We start from the raw sequence: 8,314 nt of genomic DNA, 5'->3' as shown, positions 1-8,314 counted from the left end.
AGTATGCAACAGGTTTGCCATCTTGTAATAACACACCTCCTAATCCAATTCCACTAGCATCACATTCAAGCTCAAAAGTCTTATTAAAATCAGGAAGTTGGAGTAAAGGAGCATGTGTCAACTTATCTTTCAATACCGTGAAGGCTTCTTCCTGTGCGGTACCCCAAAGAAAAGGCACATCTTTCTTTGTAAGCTCATTGAGAGGTGCAGCAATGGTGCTGAAATCTCTCACAAAACGCCTATAGAATCCAGCTAGGCCAAGAAAACTCCTCACTTGTGTGACCGTTTTGGGCTGTGGCCAACTCTCAATAGCTTCAATCTTGGCTTTATCAACTTCAATTCCCTGTGGAGTAACAACATAGCCAAGAAAAGATACTCGGTCGGTGCAAAAGGTGCACTTCCCAAGGTTACCAAACAAACGTGCATCACGTAGAGCAATAAAAACATCACGTAAATGTTCCAAATGTTCTTCCAAAGATCTGCTATAAATCAATATGTCATCAAAGTAAACTACCACAAATCGTCCAATGAAAGCACGTAAAACTTCGTTCATTAATCTCATGAAAGTACTAGGTGCATTAGTTAACCCAAAAGGCATGACTAACCACTCATATAATCCAAACTTAGTTTTAAATGCTGTTTTCCATTCATCTCCCAATTTCATACGAATTTGATGGTTGCCACTACGCAAATCAACTTTGGAGAATATTGTAGAGCCACTCAATTCATCAAGCATATCATCTAGCCTAGGAATAGGATGACGATAACGAATAGTAATATTATTAATGCCTCTACAATCAACACACATACGTGATGTACCATCCTTTTTCGGCACTAGAATAATAGGAACAGCACAAGGACTAAGGGATTCGCGTATATAACCTTTGTCGAGAAGCTCTTGTACTTGGCGCATAATCTCCTTCGTCTCCTCTGGATTGGTACGGTATGGTGCACGGTTTGGCAGTGAAGCACCGGGAATTAAGTCAATCTGATGCTCAATCCCTCGAATAGGCGGTAATCCCGGTGGCACGTCTTGTGGAAAGACGTCAGCGAACTCCTGCAAAATGTTAGTGACAGCAGGAGGCAAAGAGGAAGGCACGTCCTCGAATGAAAATAATGCCTCTATGCACACAAAAGCATAGCAAACAGATTTGCTGAAATCTAGCTCATCAATATCAGATTTGGTGGCAAATAAACATGCACTTTTCAATTTAATTTCAGAAGCAACACTAGATGGTTTATTATTAGGCTTCATTTGTTGCTCAAATTCTTTTGCCACAATCTGATTTTCACTCTTATTCTTCTCCTGTTTTGCTTTATTAGCTCTATTAATATCATCTTTCAAAATGGAATCAGGAGTCATAGGAAGCAAAGTAATATTTTTATCCTTATGAACAAGAGTATAGTGATTGTTTCTACCATGGTGTACAGAATTTTTATCAAATTGCCATGGTCTACCAAGTAATAAGGAACATGCTTGCATAGGTACCACATCACAATCAACATAATCAGCATATGTAGAGATACTAAAATGCACACGAACAGTACGTGTTATCTTAACCTTGCCGCTGTTGTTGAACCATTGGATGTAGTAAGGATGTGGATGTGGTCTTGTGGTGAGAGAAAGCTTCTCCACCATCTCCATGCTAGCCAAGTTGTTGCAGCTCCCTCCGTCTATTATGACGCGCACAGAACGTTCCTTCACAACTCCCTTGGTACGGAACAAATTGTGCCTCTAATTTTGCTCAGCTTGTGTGACCTGCACACTCAAAACACGTTGAGCAACTAAACATTCATACCTGTCAGCGTCTTCAGGAGCCATGTATTGCGTCTCATGATCAGAATCATCTCCACCATGTTCTTCACGTGTAATAAGAGCCAATGTCTCCTCATCATAGTCACTAGCGGACTCATATCCACCATCCGCGGTAGCAATCATCACACGCGGAGATTTGCATTCTCTCGCATAATGACCTCCTCCCTTACAACGACGACAAATAATATCACTTGTGTGCCCTGTTGATGCCCTAGAAGAAGAAGAACTCTGTGCAGGTGATAGAGGCAAGGGTCCCGATCTTTCGATGAGATGATAACTATCGATTTGGTGGAGACGACTTTGACGATCCGACTACAAACGTGCACGACGTTGCGCCTTAGCAACCGCTAAACCAATCTCCTGAGGTTACTGACGATGCTGGAAGCACGGTCAGCCTGACCACGAAGGTCTATTCCTGCAAGCAATCGAAGAACGAGCAAGAATATGATAAAGCAATCTGAATATCGCAAATATATATGAAGTATTGATAAGGGTGGGGATCCGAAAGCGGTCTTGGTCTGGTCGTTGGACACAAACGAAGTACACGAAGTTGCAATGGCTAACTTTTAACTAAACAAATCCCAAGGAAAAAGCTACTAGATGGATCTACTTATATAGGAGCAAGGGGTGGCGGCCAAGGAGGTGGGAGGACGTCCCAAGGCAGCCTAAAACTAACCCTAGGCCGTACAAGGCTCATGGGCGCAAGTGGAGGTGATGCAACACCTTTGGGCTTGTAGTTTGACTCGGATTCTGCTGCAACGTCATATTGTTTCGTCCGTAACTCAACGCTCCGGACGAATTTGAAGGTGAATCCAATTGGGTTGGAAAGAGCACGAAATCTAGTTTCCAACAAAAAAAATCACCCAATTCGGAGTCCGTATGAAAAAGTTGTTGATGTTTTGAGTCAGGTATGTCTGTGCAGTCCGAATCTGAATCCAGAACGTGAGAGACTTGGACTCTATCTTCTCTTGGCCCAAAAGTGACGTGAGAGGACTTTTTGAACACAACCTAAACTTCTCCTTTTCCCTTATCTTCATATGTGGATTGTACAAATGTCCCATACACCTACAATTAGACAAAACACAAAAGTGTGTGAAGTATTTTTGTTCTGGATAACATAAATAGATTATTGAATAGTTTGCATTAGAAATCACCTGACAAATATGCATGTATGCAATATTTTTGGTCGTATCCAAGGTAGTCATGTCCTTATCATCCTCCCCTTTTTGAAAACAAAGCCGTCCTCGGCGTTGCTTAATCTGAAATGTGGCTAACAAAAGAGACAAGGTGTACATGTGGTATATGTATATGTCATCCAGTTTAACTTCCCTTGATTTTTGCACATATGTCACATGTATACATGAGTAACTTTCATTGTTCATAAAATATAAAGCCAAAAACTTATCACAAGAAGTAGAAGGCATGAAAATATTGCAACTCAGTTTGCACATATAAGTGAAGCTCTTATTAACTTCAAAAGATTGGCAATGTTCATCATTAAACCATCCGAACTTCGATGAATAAACCTTACTTGCATCAAATTTACATGCTACAACATGCTTAAATAAGCAAACATGCAATGAGTCATTGGACACAGAATCATCATCAAGATTAGAGGTCATATCAAAATGATTAAACATTGGTTCTTTTGCATCAACAGTTAATTCAATGGGTGCACTCAAAATTGTTGATATTTCGGTTGTTTGATCACATGACGCATTCATGACAGTAACAAGAGTCTCTAAAATAGGTGGTGTGCTCAAATCAACAGGTAACTCAACACATGATGCATTCAAGTTAACTAGGCATGCTTCATTCTCATGTGAAGTTATATCATCAAGACCTTTACTGTTACCTCGCAGAGATGTAGCTGATGTAGGTACGGACGTTGACAATGTACCATACTCTTGAGATGATATCACGCTCACAATCCGAGGTGGGGCTGCTCTAGTAGGTGCAATAGTGGAGTAACCAACCGGCGGTGGTGAGCATGAACTGGAATAGTAGTTGTTGTAGTCACCCAATGCATCCTCCTGTATTTGTCTCTCAAAGGTACAAGCACGGACATACATACCAGTAATGCAACGAGGAATATACTGAAATCTTGCCTGAATATCATGGCTCAAACCACCAAAAAATCTATTCATTGTATCATCCTCAGATTCTTCTATGTCACAATGATGCATATAAGATTTGAACTCTTGGTAGTAAGCATGAACAGTGTTACTGCCTTGTTTTAATTGCTCCAATTCACGACGCAATTCACGACGATAGTAAGGAGGAAAAAAATGTTGTCTCATTACAGCTTTCAAAACTTTCCAATTTGTGGGTTGGTTATCAATGTTTTTCTTACAATGTACACTCCACCAAACAGAAGCAAAACCAGTAAATGCTCTAATGGTAGCTCGTACTCTCTCAAGTTCAGAAAAATCATGGTGACTAAAAACTTGTTCTACTTCAAGCTCCCAAGCTAGATAAATAGCAGGATTAAATCTACCCTCAAATGATGGTAAAGAGATAACCTGACCATATGCTTGTGTGTGTTGTCCCAACTCTCGTGATGGTGAAGATGTGTCCGTCATCCAAGAACTTCTATCTCTGGAACCTGTCATGATTAGTAGAAACAAGAACCAAAATTCGAGAATAATGTTCCTATGAACTACTAGGATGTGGTTGTAAAGTGCTCACAGTAAAGCAAATATCAATATCTTACAAGTTCTTACCATGCGGCAGGTGGTGACAGGCAACCAGCGGTGTCAAATAACTCCGAAGATTGTGTAAAACGATTGCCAGGGGAACGTACGTATACACGGTGTAGAAATATGTGGAGCTGGGTTGGCTATATATGGTAGCAAAAGATTAGCAATAATCAATTCAGAGATGCAATGTTGAATAAACGCTCAACGACGATACTGTGCTGGTCCTAGGCTAGACCAAACTAGAGACGCGAGCCTAGAACACTAATGAGGTCACGCCGTAGCACAACTAGCATCAATAAAGGATATGAAGTAGCTCTGGACAGCAAGATATAAGTGAAGATCACAATAGCAGCAGACCTATTTAGAAGCTGATGTTGAGGTGCCAAATACTGAACTAGCTTCTGCAACTATTTAGATGCGGCTCGTCGCTAGCTTTCATTTGAGTACTCGCGGAGCCAAAACAGACTTCATATGAGGAAGTTATGCCTGTTTTACTGAACAGTGCACAAAACAGATTCCAATACGAATTCAACTACGAGATTGAGTCTAGATAGATCCAAATTTTGTTTTTTTTTCTCCTCTCTTTTTTTTCTCACACTTTTTTTCTTTTCCTTTCTTTTTTTTCTCTGACTTTTTTTTTACTTTTTTTCTCTTGTTTTTTTCTCTATCTTTTTTTTTCTCTCTCCCTCTTTCCAAAACAAACTAGATAAGATGTAGATTGGATCAAGCGAAGATGGGAACGATCTCAACTATGATTATGGTAATGAACGGTGGGTAGCACGTGGAGGAAATTGATGGATGGGTGGTGGACAGCGGAAGGGATAACGATGCAGCGGCGACGTGACTAATGTGAACAGAACTCGAAACTCTAAACGACCTAGACACTAAGACCAGCAACTCGACACGACGATGCAACCGATAATTCAACTATGCAAGCAACGAAAAGAAAATTGCAAAGGCTCAGACTGGCTTGGACAAAGGATGAATAGAACTAACTCTTTTTTGTGGATTTTTCTTGGACAATAGGTAAGAAAATAAATCTAATCTAGGAAAACTGGAAATTCTCACCGAACAACCTGAAAACTGATACCACTTGATAGAGGCGAGGGTCCCGATCTTTCAATGAGATGATAACTATCGATTTGGTGGAGACGACTTTGACGATCCGACTACAAACGTGCACGACGTTGCGCCTTAGCAACCGCTAAACCAATCTCCTGAGGTTACTGACGATGCTGGAAGCACGGTCAGCCTGACCACGAAGGTCTATTCCTCCAAGCAATCGAAGAACGAGCAAGAATATGATAAAGCAATCTGAATATCGCAAATATATATGAAGTATTGATAAGGGTGGGGATCCGAAAGCGGTCTTGGTCTGGTCGTTGGACACAAACGAAGTACACGAAGTTGCAATGGCTAACTTTTAACTAAACAAATCCCAAGGAAAAAGCTACTAGATGGATCTACTTATATAGGAGCAAGGGGTGGCGGCCAAGGAGGTGGGAGGACGTCCCAAGGCAGCCTAAAACTAACCCTAGGTCGTACAAGGCTCATGGGCCCAAGTGGAGGTGATGCAACACCTTTGGGCTTGTAGTTTGACTCGGATTCTGCTGCAACATCATATTGTTTCGTCCGTAACTCAACGCTTCGGACGAATTTGAAGGTGAATCCAATTGGATTGGAAAGATCACGAAATCTAGTTTCCAACAAAAAAAGAATCACCCAATTTGGAGTCCGTATGAAAAAGTTGTTGACGTTTTGAGTCAGGTATGTCTGTGCAGTCCGAATCTGAATCCAGAACGTGAGAGACTTGGACTCTATCTTCTCTTGGCCCAAAAGTGACGTGAGAGAACTTTTTGAACACAACCTAAACTTCTCCTTTTCCCTTATCTTCATATGTGGATTGTACAAATGTCCCATACACCTACAATTAGACAAAACACAAAAGTGTGTGAAGTATTTTTGTTCTGGATAACATAAATAGATTATTGAATAGTTTGCATTAGAAATCACCTGACAAATATGCATGTATGCAATATTTTTGGTCGTATCCAAGGTAGTCATGTCCTTATCAGCAGGCCTGGCAGGTGCGCTCTTGGCAGATAATGGTGGTTGTTCCTGTTTTCTTGTATCACGGCTGTAGGAGGCACCTGATTGAGGTGCTGGTGCAGTTGAAGTAGAAGATGCACGCGGCGTCCATGAGGAAGGTCGGCCTGCAGAAAAGTTAGTTCGCGCCAATGCTTGTCGATCCTGCACTTCACGTTCAGCTTTACAAGCAAGATGGAATAAACGAGTGATATTAGTATACTCCTTATAGTCTAGAATGGTCTGAATCTCTCTATTTAATCCACCCAGAAAACATGCAAGCATAGCTTCATTCTCCTCAACAATACCACATTGAATCATGCCAGTTTGTAATTCCTGATAATATTCTTCTACAGAATTTTTTCCTTGTCTTAAACGCTGCAATTTTTGAAGCAATTCACGTTGATAATATGGTGGAACCCAACGCGTACGCATAGCGGTTTTCAAAGCAGCCCAAGTAGTTGGAATAGGATATAATCTACAATGTTCAGACCACTAGACACATGCAAAACTAGTGAAAGCACAAACAGCAGCAGCAACCCGTCTCTCCTCGGGATATTGTAAACATGTAAAACGTTGTTCAGTTTCTAACTCCCAAGTAAGATATATATCAGGAACATATCTACCCTCAAATGGTGGAATATTCAATTTCAGTTTAGGAATATGGACATCATCTCGTACCTGAGGTGGTGGTGCAGGCCTACCATTACGAATATATACCTGAGGTCGACCTGGTGGTGGTGGTGTTGGTGGCTGCACGTAGTTCGGATTTTGATCAACCTCATCCTCATAATCTCTCACATAATCATCATCCTCCTGGGTACCAGCAGCAGCAGTAGCAGGAGCCAAAGAAGCACCAACAGCAGTAGCAACGGCACCAGAATTTTGTCCTGGCTCAATAGGAACACGTTGTGCTCGTCCATACTGATTCGGAAGGGGGCGTAGTTGTTGTTGTTGCAGAGGTGCGACAGGTGCAGCCGGTGGTGGAAGACGCGCAAGCAGTTCATTAAATCTGTTATCGAGCTTTGTTTCGAACGTCTTCTCAAGGCCAGTAATCTTCTCCATGGCCTCTTCAAAATTGTTCAGCACATCTTGCACCTGTTCAGTCATCATTTGCTGAAACTTATCATGAAGCTCCTTGTTCGATAAGTTCTCCCAGTCAATCTCGTCGGCTTGTGATCCTGGCATGGTTAGCAGCAATAGAAACACACAAGTATATGATCCTACAGACTACTAAGAAGTTGTGGTGGTGTATCACAAACCCATCAAGCAAACCTCAAATTCTTACCAGTTCTTACCCAGCAGCAGGTGGTGATCGGCAACCGTTGTAGTCAAAACTTCTCAAAGCTTGGATAGAGCGATTACCAGGGAAAGTCAAACGCACGACGTAGATGTATGTGGAGCTGGGAAGGCTTATAATATGGTAGCAAAAAAAGGTCAGCGATAATCAATTCAGAGATGCAAAGTTGAATAAACGCTCAATGACGGTACTGTGCTGGTCCTAGGCTAGACCGTGCTAGAGACGCGAGCCTAGAACACTAACAAAATCACGGCGCTGCACGTAAACAAGGGAAAAGCACACTCTCGAATTTTTTTTTGCTCTTTTTTTTTGCGCTGCTTTTTTTTTGTGCTGCCCTCTTTTTTTTTTGCGAAAAATCACTATAATGGCGAGTGTCTCAAAACTCTTCCCAGGTCAAACTGACAGGATGGGCAC

This window comes from Triticum dicoccoides, chromosome 7B (genome assembly GCF_002162155.2).
Source record: "Triticum dicoccoides isolate Atlit2015 ecotype Zavitan chromosome 7B, WEW_v2.0, whole genome shotgun sequence".
In the NCBI taxonomy this organism is placed as follows: Eukaryota; Viridiplantae; Streptophyta; class Magnoliopsida; order Poales; family Poaceae; genus Triticum; species Triticum dicoccoides.
This window is presented reverse-complemented; position numbering follows the sequence as displayed.